Genomic DNA, 26970 nt, shown 5'->3' on the forward strand with positions numbered 1-26970 from the left:
GAAAGTCAGTTATTCTCACTTAAAATGACATCCTAATATATTTCACAGAAAGTAAACAAACTCTTCATAGATATTTTTAATACCTGTGATTTTGGTATTACTTTGAATCTAATAATAAACCTAAAGATTGTTTAGGTGTTGCAACTATTAATATACCAGAGTCTGATTTCAGTGGTTACTCTTGCACAACTTTGGACCCTTTGCACAACTTTGGTAATGTAAGCCTCTGTTTGTAGTTGAACTAATGATGTAGCACGTCCTGGAAGTAACTAAAGAAGCATGTTGGCCAGGCGCGGTGGCTCATGCCAGTGATCCCAGCACTTTCCGAGGCGGAGGCTGGTGGATCACCTGAAGTCAGGAGTTTGAGACCAGCGTGGGCAACAAGGTGAAACCCTGTCTCTACTAAAAATGCAAAAATTAGCCAGGCGTTGTGGTGGGCTCCTGTAATCCCACCACTTGGAGGCTGAGGCAGGAGGATCACTTGAGCCCTGGAGGTGGAGGTTGCAGTGAGCCGAGGTTGCAGTGAACCGAGATCATGCGCTACACTCCACTCCACTCCAGGCTGGGCGACACAGGGAGACTCCGTCTCAAAAAAGAAAAAAAAACATGTTGATTACTGCCTGAAAGAAAACCTTTCTGCTAGAAACATGAATTTTCAGCAAGATTTTTTGGTGTGTGTGTGTATGTGTGTAAATTGGATTTATAAACTTTTTTTAAAAAAATAATGTGTATTTAGAAGAAGGAAGGAGAATTCTAAAGCCTCCTGGCAAAATTTGATTTAGACTGTGAAAACAAGATTGGAGAGGAATGCCACATTAACTGTAATATGAGTGGGTTTGAGAAATAGAAGCTTGTGACTGTGGCCGTTTGGCTGTCACATTAGTGGTGAAGATTCAAATCAGACTTTGCTGGTTGCCTTTTTTCAGTTTTTTATTTGAGGCTCTACTGTAGGTAAATAAAGTATTGTGCAGGCAGTAGTGGGGCTACAAATCCTAACAAGTTAATGCTCTGTTCTCTTGGAATTTGCCCTTATCCAAAAGCGGTCCCCACACAGTTCAAAGAAAGGGAAGACACTCCTTTCTTGACATTACTGCTGATACGACCTAGTTCAGGAACATAATTCTTGACACTATTATTGTATGGAGCAGCACTGCTCCCCTATTCAGTTCAGCCAGTGTGGTTACTGTCAATGTAATCTTCCTGAAGCATCAATGTCAAAAGGCCACTCATGTTTGCTCACAATTTTTCATTTGACCTTGAATGAACTCTATATTTTAGCCCCTATGTACATTTCTAGCCTTCTTTCCCACTATTCCCCACCTTGCTTCAACCAGTGAGATCCAGTGGCTGATTTTTGTGTTTTTTCCTGGACCCTGCTACTCTCTATTCCTAAGAGTGTTTTCTGGCACAGCCTCTCCCTGTGGAAAATCCATCAGTCCTTCAAAGTGTTATGTGAGTTTTCCGTAATGCCTTCACAGTCAACATATATTAAGCCTTTATTGTGTGAAGATTTTCACAGTGTCCTGGCTTAAAATGACTACCTCTTTTCTGGATTTATGTTTTTCACTTTGTGTCATTCTTCTGTTACTAATCCCAGACTGTTTTGTTCTATAGATACTTGTGTAGGCTCCGTATTATGTAGGCATCTATTATATACTTCTTGAAGGCAGAAAAGATATTTTCTATGGCTTTGTGTTTTTTTCAGGAAGATCCTAGTAAAAAAATAGGCCTTGTATATTTAATGAATAAGAGAGGAGCCGACAGGCTACTATATTTCTGTTTGTATGTATTAATAGCTTAACAGAGGTGGCGGTGGCGGTGGTGGTGGTAGTCGTTGTTTTGCCCAGTTCTGTCCCTTTTTTGCTTATTGACTTGGGCAAAATCCTTTACCATATTTCTTTAATTCAGAGTGTACCCATAGTTGTAAGAGAAACTCAGTAGCCCTGGAAAAGATGACTTTAAAATCAGCAATTTGAGAGCCACCTTGATTTTCTAAAAAGTCAATGTCAGAAACATGCATCATAGACTGAAGGAAATCACCTAACTTTTCTGTTTCCCTAACCTGTAATCTTCTCTCATTATGTGAGATAAAATGAGGATAAATGTGAAAGTACTTTGATTTCTCAAGGGAAAGGAACAATGCACATTTTTCCTTTTCCGAGTTCCCTCTTTAATAGAAGAGGTTTTAATACTGTTGAGCTGTTTTCTTCATGTAAGGCTAAATGCAGTTAAAATGTAGCTTTACATTTATTCCTTGTTCTTGTTTCTGAATCATTTCATAAAATTTGTCATTTAAATGTAGATATAAAGTGGAAAGTGGTTTTTAACAAGCAGCTAATTATTAATAAGCAGTTAATTATCAAGCATAGAGGGAGAGAAAAGATACAAACCTGTAGTAATTTTTGCTCCTAAAATTCTAGCATCTGCCTACTATTATTACCTTATCACTAACCCTCCCTGCCCCTCAACTCTCAGCCAGGTACACAAAGGCAAAAATTTGGTTGTGTTCTTATTTCTGTTAATATCCGAAGCTTCCCTTCTTGTCCCTTCCCTATCAAAAAAAGTTATGTCAAAAATTTTTGTCACCTGGCCAACTGCTTTTTATCCAGTCTTTTAAGATTGTAGCAAATTCTACCACTCCTGCATTTAATGCAGGTCCCCTCCTCTTTTCCCTCATTCTCTTTACCTTCTCTTCACTCCCAGTCCCACTACATTTTATTTTTTATTTATTTGTATTATTATTTTGAGATGGAGTTTTGTTCTTGTTGCCCACACTGGCATGCAAGTGGGCACGGTCTCAGCTCACTGCAACCTCCGCCTCCCAGGTTCAAATGATTCTCCTGCCTCCCTCTCAAGGAGCCGGGATTATAGGCGCCTGCCACTACACACGGCTAATTTTTGTATTTTTAGTAGAGACAAAGTTTCACTCTGTTAGCCAGGCTGGTCATGAACTCCTGACCTCAGGTGATCCACCTACCTCAGCCTCCTAAAGTGCTAGGATTACAGGCGTGAGCCACCGTGCCCAGCCTACATTTTATTTTTTATTTATTTTTCACTCTTATGTATATACCTACCACTTATATTTTATTTTACCTTGTATTATTTATAAAGTAAATAATTGATTATTTATTTATCTATTGAGATACGATCTCTGTCGCCCAGGTGGGAGTGCAGTGGCTCTGTCATAGCTCACTCACTACAGCTTCAGTCTCCTGAGCCCATGCGATCCTCCCACCTAAGTCTTCCAAGTAGCTGAGAAGACAGACACATGCCACCATGCCTGGCTAATGGGCTTTCACTGTGTTGCTCAGGCTGGTCTTAAACTCCTGGGCTCAAGCCGTCCTCCCACTTCAGCCTCCCAAAGTACGAGATTACAAGCATGAGCTGCTGCTGTCAGCCTCACTTAAATTTTAAATAATCTTTTTAGTTAGGAAGGTATTTGGCTTTGTCTTAGATGTAAGAGTACACCATTCAGTATCAGATTTGTTTAATAGACAAGTGCATGGTTCCTTGAGGGGAGGCGCTAGTAATGTTTGAGCTGAAATTAGAATGATGAGTAGGGACTGCCAGAGTGGGCATGGGGGAATGTCTGGTATGTAGCTGAAAGTTCATATTTCTGGCTCAGGAAAGAGTAATCTGGGATGGAGATTTGGGAGCTAATAACATAAAATGGAGTCCTTATTATCTGAGAGTTCATTTTCTGAGCTTTTGAAATTACAAGATTTTGTAGGGAAGAAAAATTCTCATGACATGAAAGTAATTATCACTTTAAAAAGTTAACTTCTCAAACTTCTAATTCTCATCTTCTTGCTTTGGCATAGGGGCTTGCTGATCCTAATATAGTTTGAATTAGTTGCAGATTGAAATTACATATGATGCCAGAATTGCAAGCGTTTGTTTTTTTTGTTTGTTGGTTTTTTGAGACAGGATTTCTCTCATGTCACTCAAGCTGCAGTGCAGTGGAGCAATCTTGGTTCACTGCAAGCTCTAACTCCCAGGTTCAAGCGATTCTCCTGCCTCAGCCTCCCCAGTAGCTAGGATTACAAACGCCTGCCACCACACCCAGCTAATTTTTGTATTTTTAGTAGACATGGGGTTTTGCCATGTTGGCCTGACTGGTCTCAAACTCCTGGCCTCAGGTGATCATCCACCTGCCTTGGCCTCCCAAAGTTCTGGGATTACAGGCGTGAGCCACCACACCAGGCCGCGTTTGTTTCTTTGATGCAAATGATTTTGGAACATCGGTTCACATGCAAAACCATTGACAAATGGGAATCTGACACAGTTGTCCTCCTGGAATGAAGTACGTGGTGATTGTTCATTGAATGAATTGACAGATGAAAGGGTGGATGTAATAGTGGGAAATACTAGTGTTCATGGGGCATATGGGGAAAGTTATCAGCATAGGAGACTAAAAAGGAATAAGCTAAAGAGCAAAAGAGACCTGGGCAGTACAGTGTCATGGAATCTGCAGAGGAGGCAGATCCCAGAGAGAGAGAGTGGTCACCATTGTCAAATACAGGAGAGGTTAGGGACTATTGGTTGAAATGGTAGGAAGACATTAGTGCTTTGCCACAGTGTTTGATTCAGAAGTCAATGAGGGGGAGAACTGTAAGGTATACTTTCATTTATGTTTTAAAGATACTGTGGATTTTTATATATGTCTAAATATACAGAAAAAGTCCCAAAGACTACATACTTAACTGTTACTTCTGGGAAGGAGAGTAAAATTATATGTTTATATTGATTACATTGAAAGATTTGGTGTTGGTGAAATGGGGCTTTTTATATTTTAGAGGCATCCTACTTTCTTTAAAAAAAAAATTAAACAGTATCACACATAGTATTGGTGCTTTTACAAAAAGAGTTACTGGGAAGTTAAAAGTAGAACCATGTGTGGGCTATTTTATTGAATAAATGTGAATGTGTGTTTGTATTTTAAGATACTTAAAAGATACAAGGAGATACTTGAGGTTGAAAGGTTGAAAATACAAGAGAGGGAAGAGGGAAGGAACAAAGTTCTAGAGGATTTGGGGAAAGAATGGGATTAGATTTTCAAGAGCTTTAGAGTTTTAGCAGAAGGAAGACCTCTTCCTGTGGGAGACTCAAATTTGAGTTTATTTAGATTTTTGTGAATCACCTGGGGTGTTTGTTTAAAAAAAGGTATATTTGGCAGCCCAACCCCTAGAGATTTTGATTCACTAGATTTGTGGTGGAGCTGAATGTTGCAAAACCAGTGGCCAGAAATACTAGTCATTCTGTTATATAAGCAGATTTGTTAGAGTTATCTTCAGAAAACAAACTGGGAAGCTCAAAGGTGGAAAAATTTCATTAAAACCTTTTTATTATGAGATACAGCATGCATATAAGAGAATATGTGTAATTTGTATACACAGTTTAATAGTTTTAAAGAATAATAATAAACACTCATGCAAAAGGACTCTACATTCTTACATACATTGTTTTCTCAACCAGTTTTCCACTAGCCTGAATTTTATATTACTCCTCCCCTGCTTTTCTTCATAGTTGTATCTCTTATAGATTCCTAAGCTTTATTATTTAGTTTTGCTCATTTTTAGATGTGCTTAGCTGTTTTATTTATCAAATGAGAGCGGAAACATATCTTTTAACATCATCTACAATTTAGATTATATACTTTTGTTATTTTTAAATTTTTGCTTTATGTATGTTATTGGTGATCTTTAAGATTTTTGAGTAGCTCTTTTCTGTCTGTTTTCTATCTCTAACCCCGTTCATTTACGACTTCCTCCCTCTCATACTTACTGTGCCTTAGGCTTTATAGTGAATCATAGAGGCTATCGGCCCTGTTGTTCTCATTCCTTTTTTCCTTTCTGAAACCTCCTCTGGTGGCTCTCCCTCCTCGTCTTCTCAAATAATGTCACTATCCTTGGTGTTCTGTCCTTTCAGTCCCATGCCATTCCTGTCCAGCATGAAATTTTCTCTTTTATCTCCCCAGCTGCTCCCTTCCTTGATTTTAACTCCAGCGCTCCTCCTTTTGCAGTAGCCAGTTTGATGTTTTATTCGAGCAGACCCTAATTTTGCCATCTCAGCTGTTTTTCCCTTCCCTTCTGGCCCAGCTGTGCTTACTTCATTTGTTATTCTCTGCTCATCCTCAGTCTGTGAGGCTGTGTCCTTTGCTACAAAAGATGCAGCCATATATGCAGACCTCTCTTGCCCCACTCCTAGCTTTAACATTTTCTACAGGAAACTGTCCCATTTGATTTAGTTAGCCTTAGTTATTTGCAAGTTTTTAAATACTCTAGTTTTAGCTATTACTCTTCACTTGTAAGTAAGAGATGCCTGGCAAAAAGGTGCTAGATTTTCTCTGCTGTCATGCATAGATAGTAGCCCCTTTTTAATTTATGCAGTGTTTCTCAACTTATTAATGCTTGGTTCTTATCCATGGAATTGCTGTTTTAGTCACTCTCCAGAGAGTCCCAGACATCAGTATTTTTAAAAAGTATTGTTTGTAGTGATGATAGTACTGTAATATTCCACGCTGGTCAGCCATGGGCCGCTTTTGCGTATTTTTCTAAAATTGATACATCTTTCTCTGTTGTCAAATTTTCTGCGTCGGGGGATTTTGTTTAACCCCTAAGGTGTAGCCAGACTGAATTTGTATGGAATTCTTCATCACATTAGCTTTTGACACTATGGTCTGTATAGCCGATTCTCATGAGTAATCTCCACACTTTTTATAGTTCCTATACCGTATCAAAAGCTTATTACTGTTAATTCTTCAATAGATATATGAGATTATCATTTTACAGATGAAGAAATGAGTTGTGTCATTTGGGGCAAATTATCTTAGTAGATGGTTTATATGGTTTGGCTCTGTGTCCCACTCAAATCTCATCTCAAATTGTAATCCCAGTAGTCCCCTCATGTTGAGGGAGGGACCTGGTGGGAGGTGATTGGATCTGATGATAGTGAGTGAGTTCTCATGAGATCTGATGGTTTTATGAGTATTTGACAGTTCCTCTTTGATAGTCTGGTTTTCTCCTGCTGCCTTGTAATAATGTGTCTGCTTCCCCTTCTGCCATGATTATAAGTTTTCTGAGGCCTCCCCAGCCATGAAGAACTGTGAGCCAATTAAACCTCTTTCCTTTATAAATTACCCAGTCTCAGAAGTATCTTTATAGCAATATGAAAAGGAACGAATACAGTGGTAGAACAAAGCTGTATGACTCCACAGGCTATTCTCTTGATTATAGGGTGATCTGGCTTCATTTTCCTTTGTTGCTTCCTTCCCCGCATCTTCTGAGTTTTTACTTTTCATAGCCATAATGTAGCTTTAGGTTTCTCCCAATTCTCATTTTAAAGTTTAAAGTTCTCATTTTCAGGTATAGCTGAGAGTCACCGTGATTTTGGCCAAATCTGAGGGAGAAAGGAAGAAAATGAATATCGATAGCTGCATGCTGATACAACTCCTTGAAGGAAGGATGGTGCCTGGTGCAGAGTTAGAAGAGTTGGTGCTTCAGTAAATGATGAATGTGTGCTAGGTAAATTCTCCTGGGTAGGCTGCATGCATTGACCAGTTTATTCCTGCTTGTTTCAAAACAGGATTTAAGGGCACTTACATAAATTTTTTTTAAGTTTTTTAAAATGTAAATGAGATATTAAGGATATATATATATATCAGTATTTTATTGCTAGCATTCCAAGCTACCAGAAACTTAGCAACTGAAACAACATAAATTTATCCTACAGTTCTATAGTCCGGAAGTCTAACACGTCTCACTGGGCTAAAATCCAGGTTTCAACAGGACTGGATTCCCTTCTAGAGAGTCTTGACTCATTCAGGTTGTTGGCAAAATATAGTTCCATGCAGCTGTAGGGCTAAGATCCCCATTTCCTTCCTGGCTATCACCTGAGAGCTTTTCCCAGCTTCTAGAGTCCACCCATGGCCCATGGCCCCCTTCCTCCATCTTCACAGCTAACAAGAGTGGGTCCCATCCTTCTTGTGTCTCATCTTTCTGATTCTTGTTGGGCCATCCCACGTCTCTCTGTTGTAAAGGTTCTCCACTTTTAAGGACTCATATGTTTAGATTGGGCTAACCTGGATAATCCAGGCTAGTCTCCCCATCTGAAGATCTAATATTAATCAAATCTGCAAAGTCCCCTTTGCCATGTAGGGTAAAATATTCACAGGTTTTGGGGATTAGGATGTTAATATCTTTTGGAGAGCATTATTCTGCCTACCATAAAGGGCTGTATTAGTCTATTCTCACACTGCTATAAAGAACTACCTGAAGCCAGGCATGGTGGCTCACACCTGTAATCCTAGAACTTTGGAGGCTAGGCGTGGTGGCTCATGCCTGTATTCCTAACATTTTGGAGGCTGAGGCAGGTGGATTGTCTGAGCTCAGGAATTCAAGACCGGCCTGGGCAACACGGTGAAACCCCGTCTCTATTAAAATACAAAAAATTAGCTGGGTGTAGCGGCATGCACCTACAATCCCAGCTACTCAGGAAGCTGAGACAGAAGAATTGCTTGAACCCAACAGGCAGAGGCTGCAGTGAGCCTCTATAGAACCTTGCATTCCAGCCTGGGCAACAACGTGAGACTCTGTCTCACACACACACACACACACACACACACACACACACACAAACAAAAGTCCAGGTGCTGTGGCTCACACCTGTAATCCCAGCACCAGCACTTTGGGAGGCCGAGGTGGGCAAATCACCTGAGGTCTGGTGTTCAAGACCAGCCTGACCAACATGGAGAAACCCTGTCTTTATTAAAAAAAAGGAAAAAAAGAGAACTACCTGAGAATGGGGAATTTATGAAGAAAAGAGGTTTAATTGACTCACAGTTCCACAGGCTGTGCAGGAAGCATGGCTGTGAGTCCTCCGGAAACTTGCAGCCATAGCAGAAGGTGAAGGGGAAAGCAAGCACATCTTACCATGTCAGAGCAGGAAAGAGAAAGTGAAGGGGGAAGTGCTACACACAACCAGATCTCGTGAGAACTCACTCACTGTCACTGAGAACAGCAAGGGGGAAATCGCTCCGATGGTCCAGTCACCCCCCCACCAGGTCCTTCCCCCAACATAGGAAATTACAATTTGACATGAGATTTGGGTGGGGACACAGAGCTAGAAATTTCAAGGGCTAAGGAACAAATGGTAAAAACAGTAAAACAAAATCAGAAAGGAAATGTATTAGTCCATTTTCACACTGCTATAAAGATACTGCATGAGACTGGAAAATTTATAAACAAAAGAGGTTTAAGTGACTCACAGTTGTGGTTAGCTATGGGGAGGCCTTAGGAAAATTACAATCGTGGCAGAAGGCGAAGGAGAGGCAGGCACCTTCTTCACAAGGTGGCAGGAGAGAGAGAGGGGGAGAGGGGAAGAGGGGGAGAGGGGGAGAGGGGGAGGAGAAGGGGAGAGGGGGAGAGGGGGAGAGCACCCGCACTGGAGAAAGGGCCATGACTTATCAAACAACCAAATCAGCCACTCCCTCAGCACATGGCGATTATAATTCCAGATGAGACTTTCATAGGAAACAGAGCCAAACCATATCAGGACATTCATACTCAAAGTCTGTGATATGAAGTTGTATAGACTTCTTTGAAGTGAACGCTGTATTTAGCACTAACCAGTGCAAGAAGACAACCCTGCTGATTTACCCAAATTGTAGTATCCATTATTTTTTTTAAAAAGTATGTTCATGTATATAGTTAGTAACTGCTGACACTGGGTCTTGAAAGAAGCTTTGCTTCTGATTCCTCTTAAAAATAATACAGTTCAGCAGGTCATGGACTAAAAATAATAATAATACAGTATAATGTAGTGAGTATAAATATACAACTGGTTTTATAGGACATTCTCTCTACAGACGTAACTCATTGAATCTATGAGGAAAACACCATTTTATAGGTGAGAAAAGGGGCAGTGGTTGTCACATACAGTTCTCTTGTATACAGCTTGTAACTGACTCATAGGTTTTCTGACTCCAAAGTTCATGTTCTCTTCTCTGTATCATAGTTCTTGATTCCCATAAATTTTACATCAGACCTCTTCTGTTGGCTTACTGTTTGGTCTGTTGAGTTGCTGTGAGGAATACATAACCTTCAATTCCCTTTACTTAAATAGGTAGGACCTCCATTTATGCATAATAGTGCAGAACCATTCTGTATAAAAGTAGAATAAAGTACTTTATCTGCTATTTATCAGCCATGTGACAGGGGGCAACCCATTTGATCTTTCTCCGTCTTGGTGTCCTCATCTATAAAACTGGAATGAATAAATGATATTGTATGTGTAACAGTGACTTGAATAAGAAATGGTTATATCTTTGCTTTTTATTCTGCTTCTTTGAATGTTTCTGTAATTTTCCCATATGTATTTGAAAAATTCACCCAAACCTGACCAGTGCTATATAGTGTCTAAGTAATGCTAATAATAGCAAAAACATAATTTTTTTGCCCTCTGTGTGTTCCGATATGTTGATCCCCGCCACCACCCTCTTCTTAGCTTGCTTGTTTTTGGCCAGCTGATACTTAAAGGAGTATGTTATCCTTGACTCTAATTGTTTTTTTTCCTAGCCTGTGTTGGTGTTTTATTTGTTCGCATCAAGTTGTTTTATGACGGGTTTCTTACGTTATCAAGATTCCTTTTATTTCAGATATCTATATTTTTGGCAGCTCTGCTTACAATGAATGACCATCCAAGTCCACTTATGATTTATGTTAAGAGATGAGGTCTCACTATGTTGCCTCGGCTGGTCTCAGACTCCTGGCCTCAAGTGATTCTCCTGCCTCAGCCTGCCAACGTGCTGGGATTACAGGTGTAAGTCATTGTGCCTGGCCCCTGGTAGTGATTTAAAAGACTCGGTAGGATTTTTTTCTAAGAAGAAACAGAAACACACTCCAGCTAGCTTTTAAGAAAAGAGATTTATGATAAGAATTTAAAGAGGACTTATAGGAATCCAAGTAAAACAGTTTAACTGGTCTTGGGCAGTTGGCTACTCTGAAGTTTTTGTTTTCTTCTCATGGCTTCTCTCTTGACCCATTAAGCATGTTTCTTTTTTTTTCCTTTGTCGTCGTCTTTTTTTTAAAGTATTTTCATTATTGATTTCTGACTTTATTACACTTAAACTAGAGGCTGTAGACCATATGCACTGAATTTTCAGTGTGTGAGACTAATTTTGTAGCCAAGTACTCGGTTGATTTTTATTTTTGTACATGTTCCATATGTGCTTACAAAGTATATTCTTGTGTATATAGTGAGTTGAGATTTCCATACATGTCTGTTAAATCAGACTTGATATTAGTGTGAATTGTATCTTCTGTATAGTCTTTTGTCTGCTTCTTTTTTGACCTTTGGGTAGAGATGTTAAAAATCTCGTATTATGACAATGGATTTTTCTTGTTCTTCTGTCAGATTATTTTCCCCCACCTCCCATGAATTTGGGGGCTACTTTGTAAGTTATTTATGACCCATACATCTTACTGAGGAGTTATTCATTTGTCATTAGATTTCCCTTCACTTGTTTCTTAGTATGATTTTTTTGAATTTAGGTATTTGATATTAATTTTGCATATTTGGTTCATATTTACTTTGTTTAGGATGTAAACATTACACTTGACTGGAATTTTTTTGCTCATTATTTTGAGGGTTTTATTAATACATTTTATTCTATTTTATTGATATTAATTGCTTGATTACATTCTGTTTGTACTACACTTTTCTCCATTCTTTCACTATCGGACATTTTGGAGTTGTTTGTTTTGTTGTAAAAGATGATACTACATAGATAATTCTTATGCCTGCCTCTTTGAGCTGGATACTAGAGTTTTGGAAATATATCTTACAGCAGATTTGTGGGTGGAAAGTATATACACCTTTGGCTTTACCAGCATGTCTAAATCTCTCTCCAAAATAATCAGTTGACTTATTTTGGTTCTGTGTCACCTTTTTTTTTGAGACAAGTTCTTGCTCTGTCACCCATGCTGGAGTGCAATAGCACTGTCCTGGCTCACTTCAGCCTCTGCCTCTTAGGCTCAAGGGATCCTCCCATCTTAACCTCTGGATTAGCTGAGGTCACAGGCACAGGCTACCACACCCAGCTAATTTTTTTTTTTTTAGAGAGGGAGTTTCGCTCTGTCTCCCAGGCTGGAGTGCAGTGACATAGTGTTGGCTCACTGCAACCTCTTGCCTTCTGAGTTCAAGCAGTTCTGCCTCAGCCTCTTGAGTAGCTGGGATTACAGGCACACGCCAACATACCTGTCTACTTTTTGTATTTTTAGTAGAGAAAGGGTGTCACCGCATTGGCCAGGGTGGTCTCAAACTCCTGACCTTACGTGATCTGCCCACCTCAACCTCCCAAAGTGCTGGGATTACTGATATAAGCCACTATGCCTGGCCTCACCTGGCTAATTTTTAAATTTTCTATAGAAATGAGTCTTGCCGTGTTTTCCAGGCTGGTCTCCAACTCCTGGGCTCAAGTGATCCTCCCACTTCAGCCTTCCAAGTAGCATGAGCCACCATGCCCGGCCCTGTATCACCTTTTTTAAAAAGGCCTATTTTTTAATGTAGCCCATTTCTTTATTTTTTTTTTTAATTTGAATCTGAGAGTCTGTATTTTAACAGGAGAATTTAATGTTTTTATATGTATTGTAATCATGGATGCATTTGGGTTTATTTCTACTATCAAGTACCACCTTGGTTCAGTCATACAGATAAAGGTCGAGGTGTAGATCACAGGCATGCCTGCCTACTTGCCATGGGCTTTTGAGTTTAGATGGGCACATGTCCTGCACAGGAAGCAATGTGGTAGATTTTCCAAGCATGTATAAGTCACCTACTTCTTGTAGGCCAGTAGAGAGTTTCATGAAGAGAAGATTTCTGCCATTAACTTATTAGTGTACATGAATAATTAATTTAAATTCCCAAGTTTTCTGTTTGTAAAACAGACCTACCAAGGTCTCACTGTGTTGCCCAGGTTGGCCTCAAATTCCAGGGCTCAAGTAATCTGCCCACCTTGGCCTCCCCAAGTGCTGGGATTACAGACGTGAGCCACTGCACCCAGCCAGTTGGATTTTAGTTGGTTTAAGAACTGTATCCATTAAGTGCTGCTATGTAGCAAGCTGAAGGAGCATGCTGCTATGTGCAGTCCTGGATTTTTAACTTCTGTTATTAGCAACAACTTGGACACAGTCCAATTTGGTTGAAGGAGTTACTATGTAATTTAGATTTTAACTCACAGAATCTAAAATGACCTTGGTAGGCAGAATGATTGGCTAAATTTTAGCAAAATTGATTTAAATAAAAATGAGGTTAAAACCCAGTGTTTGCTAGTAAAATAACCATACAAATACAAAATGGAGGTCAGCTGGTTCAATATCCACATGTCTAAAAACTTAGTTTTACATTACTTGATTCATATGAGTCACGTAAGTAATAAAGCAAACAAAAGAATAAATGTGATGCTAGATCAGTAAAAATATAATGTACAGATAAGGCAGGTTCTACCCTGTCAGGCCTCAACTGCAATTTAGTTCTGAAACTCTCATTTTAAAGGGATATCTACAAACTGGAATCTGTGCTCAGGAGACCAGTAACATTGGTATGAAGGCTGTAACATTCATGACATTTTAGGAATGGTTGGGTAACTGAACCGTTTTAACCTAAAAAAAGAAGACTTAAAGGAGAGTATAATAATGATTTTCAGATACTTAGGTGACTGACATATGAAAGAGGGGACTCATACCAGAACCATGAGTAGAAGACGTACAGTTGGACTCTTCATAAAATAGAAAGAGCTTGTTCACTGGTAAGTTAATTTGCACTGGAGTAGGAGTTTGACTGACACATATGAAGGCTTGGAAGATGGAGTTTATTCAAAGGATAGAGATTTGCACTTGATTTTTTTTTTTCTTCTTAAAGACATTTAAGATACTATTGTGAGCTGGGCATGGTGGCTCACACCTGTAATCCCAGCACTTTGGGAGGCCAAGGCGGGTGGATTGCTTACGATCAGGAGTTCAAGGCCAGCCTGGCCAACATAGTGAAACCCTGTCTCTACTAAAGTACAAAAATTAGCTGGGCATATTGGTGGGTGCCTGTAATTCCAGCTACTCAGGAGGCTGGGGCAGGAGAATCGCTTGAACCCAGGAGGCAGAGGTTGCGGTGAGCCAGGATCACACGACTACCCTCCAGCCTGGGTGACAGAGCAAGACTCTGTCTCAAATGAAGGTTGTCCTACCCTACAGGGAAGACCAATTTGCCACAATAACTACGAGAAAATGTAATAAAAGTATGTATAGAAGTACTGAAGGTATGTGGACAGGGTTCTTTATAACTGTGGAATGAATGGCTTATAACATTTCAGACTGTCAGTAAATCTTTATTGAGTACCTGCTTACTGTATGCTGAGTATTCTGTTGTGACATTTATATATGTTCTCACAGTAATCTTAGTAGGTAGCTATTAACCCCATTTTCCAAATGAAAAATCAATAACCAGACGTGGTGGCATGTGCCTGTAGTCCCTAGCTACTAGGGAGGCTGAGGCAGGAGGATTGCTTGAGGCTAGGAGTTCAAGACTGCAGTGTACCATAATCACGCCTGTGAATAACCACTGCCCTCCAGCCTGGGCAATATAGTAAGGTTCCATTCTCTTCAAAATAAAAAATAAATAACAAATGAAAAGTCAGATGATAGGTTCAGACTTAGTCTAACTTGTTTGAATAATTGTCCACCTAATCAGTAGACTCAGTTTGTGCTTTTTCCCTATCTTTATATTAATTGTGTGAGAAGTACTGAGCTGAGCTCCTCACACTTATTTTGCCAAGAAGGTTTAATGACTTTATAGACCAGGAGTGCTGTGCAAAATGTGGCAGTAAAGGGTTTTTGTCACTGGGGGAAAGGGATGTGATAATTAAGAGTAAGGAATCTTGGGACCATACTGTGAAGAGCATTGTGTGTTGTAGTTTAAGGAGTTGCTTAACTCTCTGGACGCCTTCAAAGAGGGAGTCTTATTCCCTTCCCTCTTCTCTAAGTGGGGCACATTTCTACCCTAAACTCAGATATTTGTACAATAATAAGCCTCATTCACCATTTCACCTATTTTTTTCTTGCTAGGCCTTTACCCCCATCCTTTCTGGCTTAAAGTTTTATTCTTGGAGAATTTGTAGGAGAAATAGAAAAATCATGTTGGATTTAAGTGTGAATCTGTAAATTTTCAGCCTTAGCCATGGATAAGTCTTACTCAAAAGTACTGCTGAGTAGTATTCTTCAGAGACTTTCAAGGGCAGGGAGGAGAAGGAAATCAAATTTTTCTGTTTCACAGTGCATTATTTCACTTGCAGGCTTTCTTGTAATTTTCTTATCAGATCAACATTTAAAGTAGCTATATTGGTCACACTGGAAGTTTTACTGATTATTTAAACACAGTGTCACTACGGAGGTAGTTGGATGAGGCCAGTAAAAGTACTGCTTATATAGTGTTGATATAAGTTCCTCTTTACACCTTAGGTATGTAAGCAAGCATGGTAGACAGTGGCTTACATCCTTCCAGAAATTTTCTCTACCTCTGTAAGCCTGTGTATGTGTACATGTGTCCCAGTTCTACCAGTAGAGTTATACAATCACTACTGTTCTACAAGTTGTTTTTTTTTCACTGGAGGGTAAATCCTGAGTGTCTTTTCATATCACCACATATAAATCTCTCTTGTTTTTTAAAAACCCTCATATAGCTGAACCACAATTTATCAGTTTCTCATTCTGTTAGTCTAGGTCTGTGGTAGCAAATAACAGAAGCCAACTCTGGTTAATATAAACAGAAGATTTTATTGGAAAGATTGGACAGTTCACAGACAGGAAAGCAATAAAATCAAGTTTGAAAATGGGCAAAATGAAGGTAGGCAAGGCACAGCCAAACTCCTGTTGTCAATACAGCCTGCTGGAGAAGATGCTGGATGCATACCATTGGCCTCCACCGCTCTCTCATCTCTGCTGTAGCCACCACGTATTGTCTCTTGATGGTCCTTGATATTGCAGTACTTTTTCAAGATTCTAAGTTCTAGATAGGAGTATCTGATTGGCTCAGTCTAGGACACATGTCTTCCTGCCTTAGCTGCTAGAGAGCTCGAAGAAGAGTGTAGCTGCTAGGGAGCTTGAAGAAGAGTACTCTGATGCTAGGTAGCTAGAAATAGCAAATGTCCACCTACACCTGCTTTGATGAATATCGTTATAGATAGTGTTGCTCTTACCCTTCTTGTGCATTTGTGCAAGAAGTAAAATTTCTGGGTCAACTGGTATTTTCACATTTTGCATTTTGGTAGGTATTGCCAAATTACCTTCCATTGAAAGTATCAATTTAGAAAGAATATTTAATTTTGACCTTGGTATATATTTCAGATACTTACAATTCAACAGGCTAACTCCAACACTGTGTATCTTAACTGATGCCTAGTGTTTGAGAATTTAGCAGTTTGATTTTGTTACTGTTAATACATTATTTCTTTGGTTATTACTAATCTGTCAATTGCATGAAATAGTTTTTCTGCTTACAACCTTTGACTTTGATACAAACCATTTATATTATACAACTTAGAGATCATGTACGGTAAATTTATTACATAATTATATTTTACATTTACATCCAGTTTGATCTATACCATCATGAAAAAGTTGTCAAATGACTATTGAAATATATTTCTGAAATACTGCAGTTCTCATTTGGAATTTTTAATTACGAAAGGATTAGGACAATAGATTAAAGTGTGTTAAGATACCTGATTTATCTATGTGACTTAATTGGAGCACTTTATTATTTGGGATAAAGTCAGCATAGTGGAAATAGTATTCTTTTAAAAAAATATCTGTCTGTCAAATTTCTGCAGTGTCAGAGTCATTTCCCTTGTAGAATGTTCCTTTGATCCCTAGTATTGGTATCTGGAAAGTGAGATGGTATTCTTTCTAGTTAGCAAAGATGTTGATTACAAATAGCAGTATGTATCTGAGAAAGAACAAATTCAAGAGGTTGAGTGGCACAGTGGGGAAAGAAAATATGATTTAGAATCAAAAAACTTGATTTTGAGTTTCACTATGCCTCTTATTATTTATGTTAAATTGCCAACAAATGATTCAATCAGATTTTCCCTTTGATCTCTGTCCTTGTAAATATTGATTAAAAGAGAATAGAAGTATTCCAGATTCTTCCTAGTTTATTTATATTACCATCAGTATTAGCAGAAATGTGGATGAGATCTTTTGTTGTATATGAGTCGGATTAGATACTACACAATAATTTTTAGGTTTGTTTTTTATAAGCCACAGTATAAGGTATATTTTACATTGCAATCTAGGGTTCATGTGTGTAAATGCATATATATCTCTAAAACAAAAATTTCCAAGTGCTTATTCTAATCCTGTAACATATTTGCTATTTTGTTCTAATTATTATTATTATTATTATTTTGAGAAATGGAATTTTGTTCTTGTTGCCCGGGCCTGAGTGCAGTGGCACAAACTCAGCTCACAGCAACCTCTGCCTCCTGGGTTCAAGCAATTCTTGTGCCTCAGCCTCCCAGGTAACTGGGATTACAGGCATGTGCCACAATGCCCAGCTAATTTTGTATTTTTAATAGGGTTTTTTCACTATGTTGGTCAGACTGGTCTTGAACTCCTAACCTCAGATGATTTTCAGAGTTTCACTCTCTTGCCCAGGCTGGCGTGCAGTGACACAATCTCGGCTCACTGCAACCTCTGCCTCCCGGGTTTAAGCAATTCTTCTGTCTCTGCCTCCCCAGCATCTGGGACTACAGGTGCATGCTACGACGCCCGGCTAAGTTTTGTATTTTTAGTAGAGATAGAGTTTCACCATATTGGTCAGGCTGGTCTTGTACTCCTGACCTCAGGTGATCTACCTGCCTCGGCTTTCCAAAGTGCTGGGATTACAGGCATGATCCACCGTGCCCAGCCCAATGCTAGTTCCAATTTAATGCTAGTTCCAATCCACTAAATTGGTTTTGTGACCTAACTAGTTATGGCTTACTGTCTAAAAAACATCAGAGGACGTCTCTAGTTCAAACAAAACTGACATCATACAATTCTAAGAGACATTTATAACTGTTTTCCTTTTTATTTTACTTATTTATTTTGAGACAGGGTCTCACTCTGTTGCCCAGTGGGAGTATAGTGGCATGATCATGACTCACTGCAGCCTTGACGTTCCTGGCTCAAGCAGTTCTTCCGCCTCAGCCTCCTGAGTAGTTGGGTCTATAGGTACACACCACCACAGCTGGCTAATTTTTTGTTTTTTTCTAGAGGCAGGATCTCACTGTGTTGACCAGATTGGTCTCAAACTCCTGGCCTCAAGCAATCCTCCCGCCTCAGCCTTCCAGTGCTGGAGTCCCCGTGCCTGGCCATATAGCTCAGTTTTATTCTTCCTGATTTTTCTGAAATGTTCTAGCCATTTTCCACTGTTAAGACAAACTAGTGGGGAGAGTTCCATGAGTTGAAAGGAATAGGAGTGCCATTTTTGCCACATTCTTACTTGATATTAGGTTTAATACCTCTGTAACTTATTTCCTAATAAAATTATCAAATGCTCTATTTTATTTTCTAGTTTTTAAAGATTTAAATCATATCTAGCTTTGTATTTGTAAAAATACTGCACTTAAAGACAAACTGTGTCTTTCTAAGAAAATTTAAACTCTACCTATATTCAAATACCCTCAACTTTACCAAATTAAATTTGACTTATCTAATGAAGGATATATTATTCATGTAAGTTGTATCATTTGGAGTTCAATTAGGAAATAGAAACTACACAGGAATTTGAACAAAGAAAGTCTAATATAAAGAATTCTTAACTATAACACAGAATTAGAGTAATGGGGGAATTGGTCAAGAGGTAGAGAGAACTCTGAAGACCATAGTAACAACAGCAGATAAGGTAATAGTCACTACCTCTAAGGCAATGCAGACCATGGAGGAAAGGAGCAGATCTGACATTCAGACCTCATTGCAGGGGGCATGGCTGAGGCCTACTGAATGTCAGAGAAGTTAACTAAGGGGCTGAGGTGGACTGAAAAGCTGCCCTCTTCATGTTCAGGGAAGCCTTCCATGGTGTGTGTGTGGCCTGAGAACTCCATGAGAGGCAACCTGAAGGAGTGCTGCCGTAGAGAGGTGCTGAGTGCTGATGAAGCTGTCATGCCCTGTGCCCTACCAAGGTAGCAAGGTATCAGTCTCACTGAAGGACAGTGAAGGGTGGATTTGGAGCTAGGAGGCAGTCAGTTGATAACTGGCACATGAGTATACTCACTACCTTTTCAAAGAAAAACAACACTTAAATTAGGGGCAGATAATGCAGATACAATTCTAACTTAATGTAGTCACACTTTCATTCTCTAGCATCTTTTTCCATCTGAAAAAATCCACTGTTGAACAAAAAGTTTTTTAGAAGTTTTTAGTTTTTTTCTTTGAAATGTAGACTAGAGTTGTTTGATAGAATAGTCAATCACTTTGTGATCTTTCCAGTGAGCATGAGATGCGTTAATTCATTCACTGAGCGTCTGCTTTCAAGCCAGTCCACTGTGCAAGGTTGTTTTCAAAATACAAAAAGGCGAATATTACTGCTGAGGAGTGAAGCTAGATGTATAAACTGATGATAAAAGTGCCATGTGATAAGTGCTTAATCAAGTATATATGTATATTTTGGCCTTAGCAGATAAAGTGAGCTTGTCTAGGTATTGGGAAGAAAAAGGAAGTGTAGATGGATTCTCTCTTTTATTTCTAACACTAGCCAATGAATAAGATGTAGTATAATTATCATTACACAAATAACCAAACAAGGCCTAGAAACCTGAAACAACTTTATCTATCAGTGTCAAACACAGGATTCAAAGCTAGTCCAATAAATATTTATTATTTCTTAAATTGTCATATACTTTTAAATGAAGAAGGCATTAGTTCATCAAATATAAAACACAGGACTAAATACAATTGTGAAGGATTTAAAAAGTAGATTTGGCTGGGCATAGTGGCTCACACCTGTAATCCAAACACTTTGGAGGCCAAGGCGGGCAGATCACCTGAGGTCGGGAGTTCAAGACCAGCCTGACCAACATGGTGAAATCCTGTCTATATATAAAAAAAAGTAGATTTGATGTGTCCTTGCCCTTAAGGGGTTTACAGTCTATCTGCGGGATAGAATATGATAAAGCCTCTGATTGAGGAACTGGAAGAAAGTATGGCATTGTGTAAGAGAGGGAATGCCTTTTTCCTCCTTCTTGGAAAATCATAGGGTACAATAACATTTGAGTTGGTTCTGATAAGTAGAAATGGTAAAAAATCAAAATATAAAAATAGGAGTAAACAGGAAGGTAGTTCTCACTTACTGTACATTTGCTAAGTTCCACACCTTCTATATATTGTCCTTGATATGAACAGCCCAGTTTAACTTTAGTATGGACCCTGTGTCAGGCTATTATGAGAAATAAGGCTGGAAAATAAATCCATTAAACATGATGGACCTAGGGAAGTACATGTGACAGGTTAAGGTAGAGTTTGAACTCTATTCTGGACAGTGGAATGCATTGAAATTTTTAAAAGGAATATTACACAACTAGAATTATAATTAATTTTAAAACCAAATACAGCATATATTCATATTTTAATATAGTGACATAGACATACTAGATGTTAAATGTAATCCTTCTGTCTCATCCATTCTCTTTTTCTCATTCATTTCTGGTGTGGTCATATGTAGGATCAGTTAGAAGGGTGCGGATATATAGTTAGATGGTAATTAAGATGATCCAGAGAAGAGGTTCCTAAGGGCCCTTATCTAAGGCAGTGGTAATGAAAATAAAAAGGGGGTTACAGATGAGAGCTGGAATTATCAGGAGTTAGTGAAGGATATTGGATGTGAAAAGTGTTAAAAATGGAGATCATTTTCCATTTCTAAAAGTGTATACTTCAAATGCAGGCTTGTTTTCTTGCTTTCTTTTTCTTTTTTTTTTTTTGAGACAGAGTCTTGCTGTGTTACTCAGGCTGAAGAGCAGTGGCGTGATCTTGGCTCACTGCAACTTTCGCCTCCCAGGTTCAAGCGATTCCTGTGCCTCAGCCTCCCAATAAGCTGGGATTGCAGGTGCATGCCACCACGCCTGGCTCATTTTTTGGCATTTTTAGTAGAGATGGGGTTTCACCATGTTGACCAGGCTGGTCTGGAACTTCTGACCTCAAATGATCTGCCTGTCTCAGCCTCCCAAGGTCCTGGGATTACAGACCATGAGCCATCAGGTTCAGCCCATTTTTTTTTTTTTGTTAAATATAAAAGTAATGTATACACACGAAATATTAAAACAATATGGAAGGGCAGAGGATTGGATATGGTGCTGAGAGATGACATTATATAGGACACAATGGGGAAAATAACTTTTCCATATGTGAAAACTTTGGAGCAGAAGTCAGCTTTGCTAGTGTGGGCTGTGTATATAGTAACTTCCTTCCCAAGAATACGGTATGGAAAAGAGGGGGAAAGATTCTTTGCAGTGGAGAAGCCTGACAAACTACTTCAGCCAGGTTATGAAGGTTAAAGTCAACAGTAATCAGTCACATTGATAGTATGTACCCTTGATATGATGTAATGAAAATGGTATTCTTTCTCTGTCATCTTCCTCCCAAACACTTATAATCTCAATCTAATCATGGGGGAAAAAAGACATATGTCAACACAGGGCATGTTACAAAATACCTGATCAGTACTCCTCAAACTGTCAAGAACATCAAAAAAAGGAAAGCATGAGCCAAGAGGAACCTAAAGAAGGCCTGACACCTACTTATAGTTCCTGTGGAGAAGGCTCTTTGCCTTAAAATGACCAGCGGACTTAATTAGATTCCTGGGTCCCACCAAAGACATACTAAATCTCTGGGGTGGGGCTTCAGGAATCTGCTTTTTTTTTTTGAGACAGGGTTTCATAGTGTCACCTGGGCTGTAGTGCAGTGGGACAGTAACGCCTCAGCCTCCTCAGGTGATACTCCCACATCACCATCCAAGTAGCTGAGACTACTGCCATGCACCACCAACCAGCTTATTTTTTGTAGAGGCTCCATGCTGCCCAGGCTGGTCACAAACTCCTGGGCTCAAGCAATCAGTCCTCCTGTCTTGCGGTCCCAAAACACTGGGGTTACAGGTGTGAGCCATCATACCTGGCCAGGAGTCTGCATTTTTAATGAGTACTGCTTGTAATTGTTATACCATTGACTTGGTATTTAAATATTCAGCTCTCACAATGCTGTCCTACTGAGGGAAAGTGACTCCGACCCTGAGTAAAGGAGAAGCATAAGGTGACTTCATGTAGCAACTCTAATAGCAGTATTAATAAGTGTAGTGATTTGTATTAATTACAGGTAATGATCTGTGTATATCCAAGATACCCACACAAGGCCTTAAAAGACAATATTTTGCACATGTGCTTTTTATTCATTAAACAAATATTTTATGAATACTAGTGGAATGGATCATTCTAGGTGCTTTGGAGGATAAAAAGATGAATAGGAATACAGATCTTGCCCTGAAGGAACTTTGTTTATAAATGTTGTTAAAACAGGCATTTAAATAACTGTAGTGGAAGATAAAAGTTAGTACATAATAACTGTCATTTCAGAGGTAAAGTCTTCTGGAAGTCCATTAAGGGAAAGATCACATCCAGAAAAATACTAGAAGAGGCTGGAGGGTGCCCATGGCTTTCTGTTTGTTGAGGAAAACAAATAAAAAACCTTTGTCATCTGGACAGGTGCTCTCCAAAGTCTCGGTAATTCTTTGTGTTGGACTTTTTTTCTTAAGCCTCTCAAACCTTCTGTCAGGTTTAGGATTTCAGTTAGTGATATTTCCTACTTGTCATAGCTGAGAGAATTTGATGTACAAGACTTGACCAACCTTCTCTTGAGTGTGTTCGAAGATGGGAGACTTGAATGCATGTGTCAAAAGATTTCCAGGGAGAAGCAGGCAATAAAGATGCAAGAAAAAGGAGTTGCTAGATCTCCAAAGCAGGAGAAAAGGATGAGATCTCGTTTTGAATTGTAAAGGAATATAGTACTCTCTAGGATGTAAAGAAAGGATAAACTACATGGACATCTAGAGGAAGTGTCAAGTGAAGGAGTGATCCATGTTGGATTTTTGTCTTTGTTTAATTCAGTGGTAATACCGGTAAGTTATTACATAGTGCTTCCTATGCGTTCTCAGTGCTTTATATACGTTAACTGTTTAATTCTCACAACTCTTGTTGTGAAGTACATATTGTTCTTATCCTCGTTTTGATGATGCATGCAAAGGCCAAGTGGTTTATCCAAGATCACCCAGGCAGTGCTTTTAACCACTACACAGTGCTGACACTTCAGTCAGAATCTCTGGAGGTGTGAGGCCTCAGCCTCAGTTTTGGTTGCTTTTTGTTTTTTGGGTTTCTGTGTTTTGTTTTTTTTTTTTGGTGTAGATTGAAAACTACTAATGGATAGAAAATGATTGGAAGTAGAAGCTACTTCACGTGGAATGGCAAAGGACGATATCGGTAATGTGGAATGTCTGTCTACATGGAGAGAAAGGGAGAGGATGTGCACAGGCCTTGTTCTTGGTTCAGAATGAAAGTCATTGGCAAGAGACAGTTTTTCCCCCCATTTCAAATTGGGTTTTTATCAGAGATCCCAGCATAAATTTTTTTAAAAGACTAGATAGTTGCTTTTTATTTTATTTTTTCCATTTCTATTGGAAAAGTAGTAACAATAACAAAAAAGATTTGGGGAATTTGTCAGCCTTTACTCAAAATTCTTTTTTGTTTTCATTCTGTTTAATTCTGTGATTAAAAAACAAACATGGGCTGTGTCTCTGTCTTCATTTTGCTGATTCCTCTTTACACGTGGCTTATCTCCATCCTGAACGTCTTTCCTAAAATCTGTACTCACATATCCAGTTGCCTACTCACCTTTGTCTCTTAGATGAGTAATAGAAATGTCAACTCAAAATAACCAAACTAGAACTGATGATCTGTCCACTCTCAATCTGCTTTACCTACATCTCCTGTCTCACTGAACGTTCTCTTTGATCAGGCAAAAACATTGGAGTCATTTTTAACATAATTCTGTTGCTCAAAAAATTCATATTCATGTTGTCAACATATTCTCTTGGCTCTGCCTTGGTTACTTTGAACTACCCTGAGTATAACCACCCTGTCCAAGTCACCATTTCTTGCTTCATTGAGAAAGCTCCTTACTGGTTCTTGTTTTTTGTTTGTTTGTTTGTTTCGTTTTGTTTTTTGAGACAGGGTCTCACTCCATTATCCAGGCTGGAATACAGTGGTGTGATCTTGGCTCACTGTAACCTCCACCTTCCAAGTTCAAGCGATCCTCCCACCTCAGCTCCCCAAGTAGCTGGGAATAAAGTGCTCACCACCATGCCTGGCTAAGGTTTTTGTATTTGTTTTGTAGAAACAGGGTTTCACCATGTAGTCCAGGCTGGTCTCAAAGTCCTGGGCTCAAGCAGTCCGCCTGCCTTGGCCTCCCAAAGTGCTAGGGAGGGCATGAGCCACCATACCTGGCTCTTTGCCTCTGCTCTTATCTGCTTCTACATATAGGTTTATTCTCATTGTAGCAGCCAGTAGGCCTTTTAGAATTTAAGTAAAGTTATATTACTCCTCTGCTGAAAACTCTCCAGTGAATCCCCTATTTTATCTCAATAAACTTAAAAAGTTCTTTAGGTTCTATGTGATTAGGCTGCTGTCATTCTTATATCCTAGTTCCTAGGGACATGGCTCTCCCTGCTTCCAGTGCTTTAGCCACATTGGCCTCATTGCAGTTTCTCCAAAATGTGCCACCTCAGAATTTTTCTTCTTAACTAATACTCCTCTCTCAGTGATCCACTGGCCTATTTCCTCACCTCATTTTAAACTTGCACTTAAATCTCACCTTCTCAATGAGAGACTACCTGGTTTAATAACACACGGTCCTCCTTCCCCGACCCCAGCATTTCAGGTCCTACATCGTTGCCCTGCTCTGCTTTTTCTTTTTACCATACCATTTAACACCCTGCAACTGATGTGTTTCTCTCTCTCCCTCTCCTGTATCCACATACACATTTGTGCATACATCTTGGGAAAAAAAACAAGTTTATAGTCTTTTTCTTCCCATTCCACAAGTTTGTAAGCCTTTGTCTTTGCACTGGAGATCCATGTGGCTAATGCCGAAAATGAATAGATAATAAACCACTATTGCTATGCCTATTTATACTTTAAACTCCCTAAAAGTGTGGTTCATGCTTTTAGGGAGTTTAAAGTATAAATAGACATAGCAATTATGGTTTATTATTGATAGCAACAAACATTTGTTGAATTCTTTTTTGAAACTTTACTATGTGCCCGGTACTGTTTTAAGACTTAGAATGGATTAGCTTATTTAATGTTCTCAATTACCTTATGAGATAGGTGTTTTTAACCTACTTCTTATTGATTAGGAAACTAAGGCACTAAAAAGGTAACTACAGATGGTTTCTGTCTTTTGATGGTTTGACTTAGCCATTTTTCAGCTTTACAGTGGTGCAGAGTAACGCTCATTTCGTAGAAACTTCAGATTTTGATCTTTTACTATTTTTATTTTAGAGATAGGGTCTTGCTTGTCACTCAGGCTGGGGCACACTGGCTCAGTTATAGTTCACTGCAACCTCAAACTCTTGAGCTCAAGCAATCCTCCTTCCTTAGCCTCCTGAGTAGCTAGGACTACAGGCATGTGCCACCACACCTTGCTAATTTTTTTTTTTTTTTTGATACGGAGTCTCACTGTGTCGCACAGGCTGGAGTACAGCGGTGCTATCTTGGCTCACTGCAGCCTCTACTTCCCAGGTTTAAGCGATTCTCATGCCTCAGCCTCCCGAGTAGCTGCAATTACAGGTGCGTGCCACTGTGCCCAGCTAATTTTTGTATTTTTAGTAGACATGGGGTTTCTCTATGTTGGCCAGGCTGGTCTCGGACTTCTGACCTCAGGACTTTTGGCCTCCCAAAGTGCTGGGATTACAGGCATGAGCCACTGCACCTGGGCTGATTTTTAAATTTTTTTATACCAATGGGATCTCACTATGTTGCCTAAGCTGGTAAAGAACTCCTGGCCTCAAGTGATCCTCCTGCCTCAGCCTCCCAAGTTGTGGGAAAATAAATCCTCTATGTTATCTTCATATTACTATACATTGTGACATGATAGATTTATTGTTTTCCATTTCAATTTAAACAGATACTCAGATGTTAACTTTAAATTTATCTGTGAGAAGAAAACATTATTAAAACTTTAAAGCTCTAAGTAATAAATCACCAGGGCCAATTAGTAGAGTTAGAAAGAAACTTAATGATTGTCAGGCTCAATTATCTGATTCTCTGTACATATAGTAAAATTACTTCCAAAAAGAGGAAATGATAAATGCAAAGTTACACAGTTGGTTAAAGCCCTCCCGTCTTCTAGAGGTAGTGAGGAAAATTCAGCATTAGCTGTATGTGCAAATTTTCTTTCTGTTATTAATCAACAACTTAGACAAGTTTTATAGTAAGAAAGGTATGAGGACAGACAGAGGCTTGCTGTCCTAATAGAGCTCATGTACTATGTGACTTGAGGGTCACATTCTGTTATGGGAGAGCCTATAAAGCATGATACAATTAATAAGAATAATAGCTTTATTTGAGGATTTTCTTGTTCTCCACACTGTGCTTTTTGAGTGGTGATGGTTGTCTGTAAGAGTCAGTATGTGAGATGGTAAGATAGGGTTGAAAAAAGAAAAAGGGGGGAAAAAGTCAGTGTCCAACTAGAGAAGCAGCACAAGTAGGATATATGTGTGCATGTGATTATGCAAATAGAGATGGGGGTTGAGATTGAAATTGATTGACTTATTTGGTTTATGTGATTGTGGGGGCTGAACAAGGAAGTCTGAAATCGTCAGGACAGGCTGTAATCCACAGGT

At 39.2% G+C, this 26970-nt stretch overlaps 1 protein-coding gene across 1 annotated transcript in view; it reads left to right on the forward strand.

The window, feature by feature from the left end:
• The window catches only part of RAB2A (RAB2A, member RAS oncogene family), a 90471-nt gene that overhangs the window by 1132 nt on the left and 62369 nt on the right, over positions 1-26970 (forward strand). The window lies entirely within an intron of this gene.

The sequence above is a fragment of the Callithrix jacchus genome, chromosome 16 (genome assembly GCF_049354715.1).
Source record: "Callithrix jacchus isolate 240 chromosome 16, calJac240_pri, whole genome shotgun sequence".
Lineage (NCBI taxonomy): Eukaryota > Metazoa > Chordata > Mammalia > Primates > Cebidae > Callithrix > Callithrix jacchus.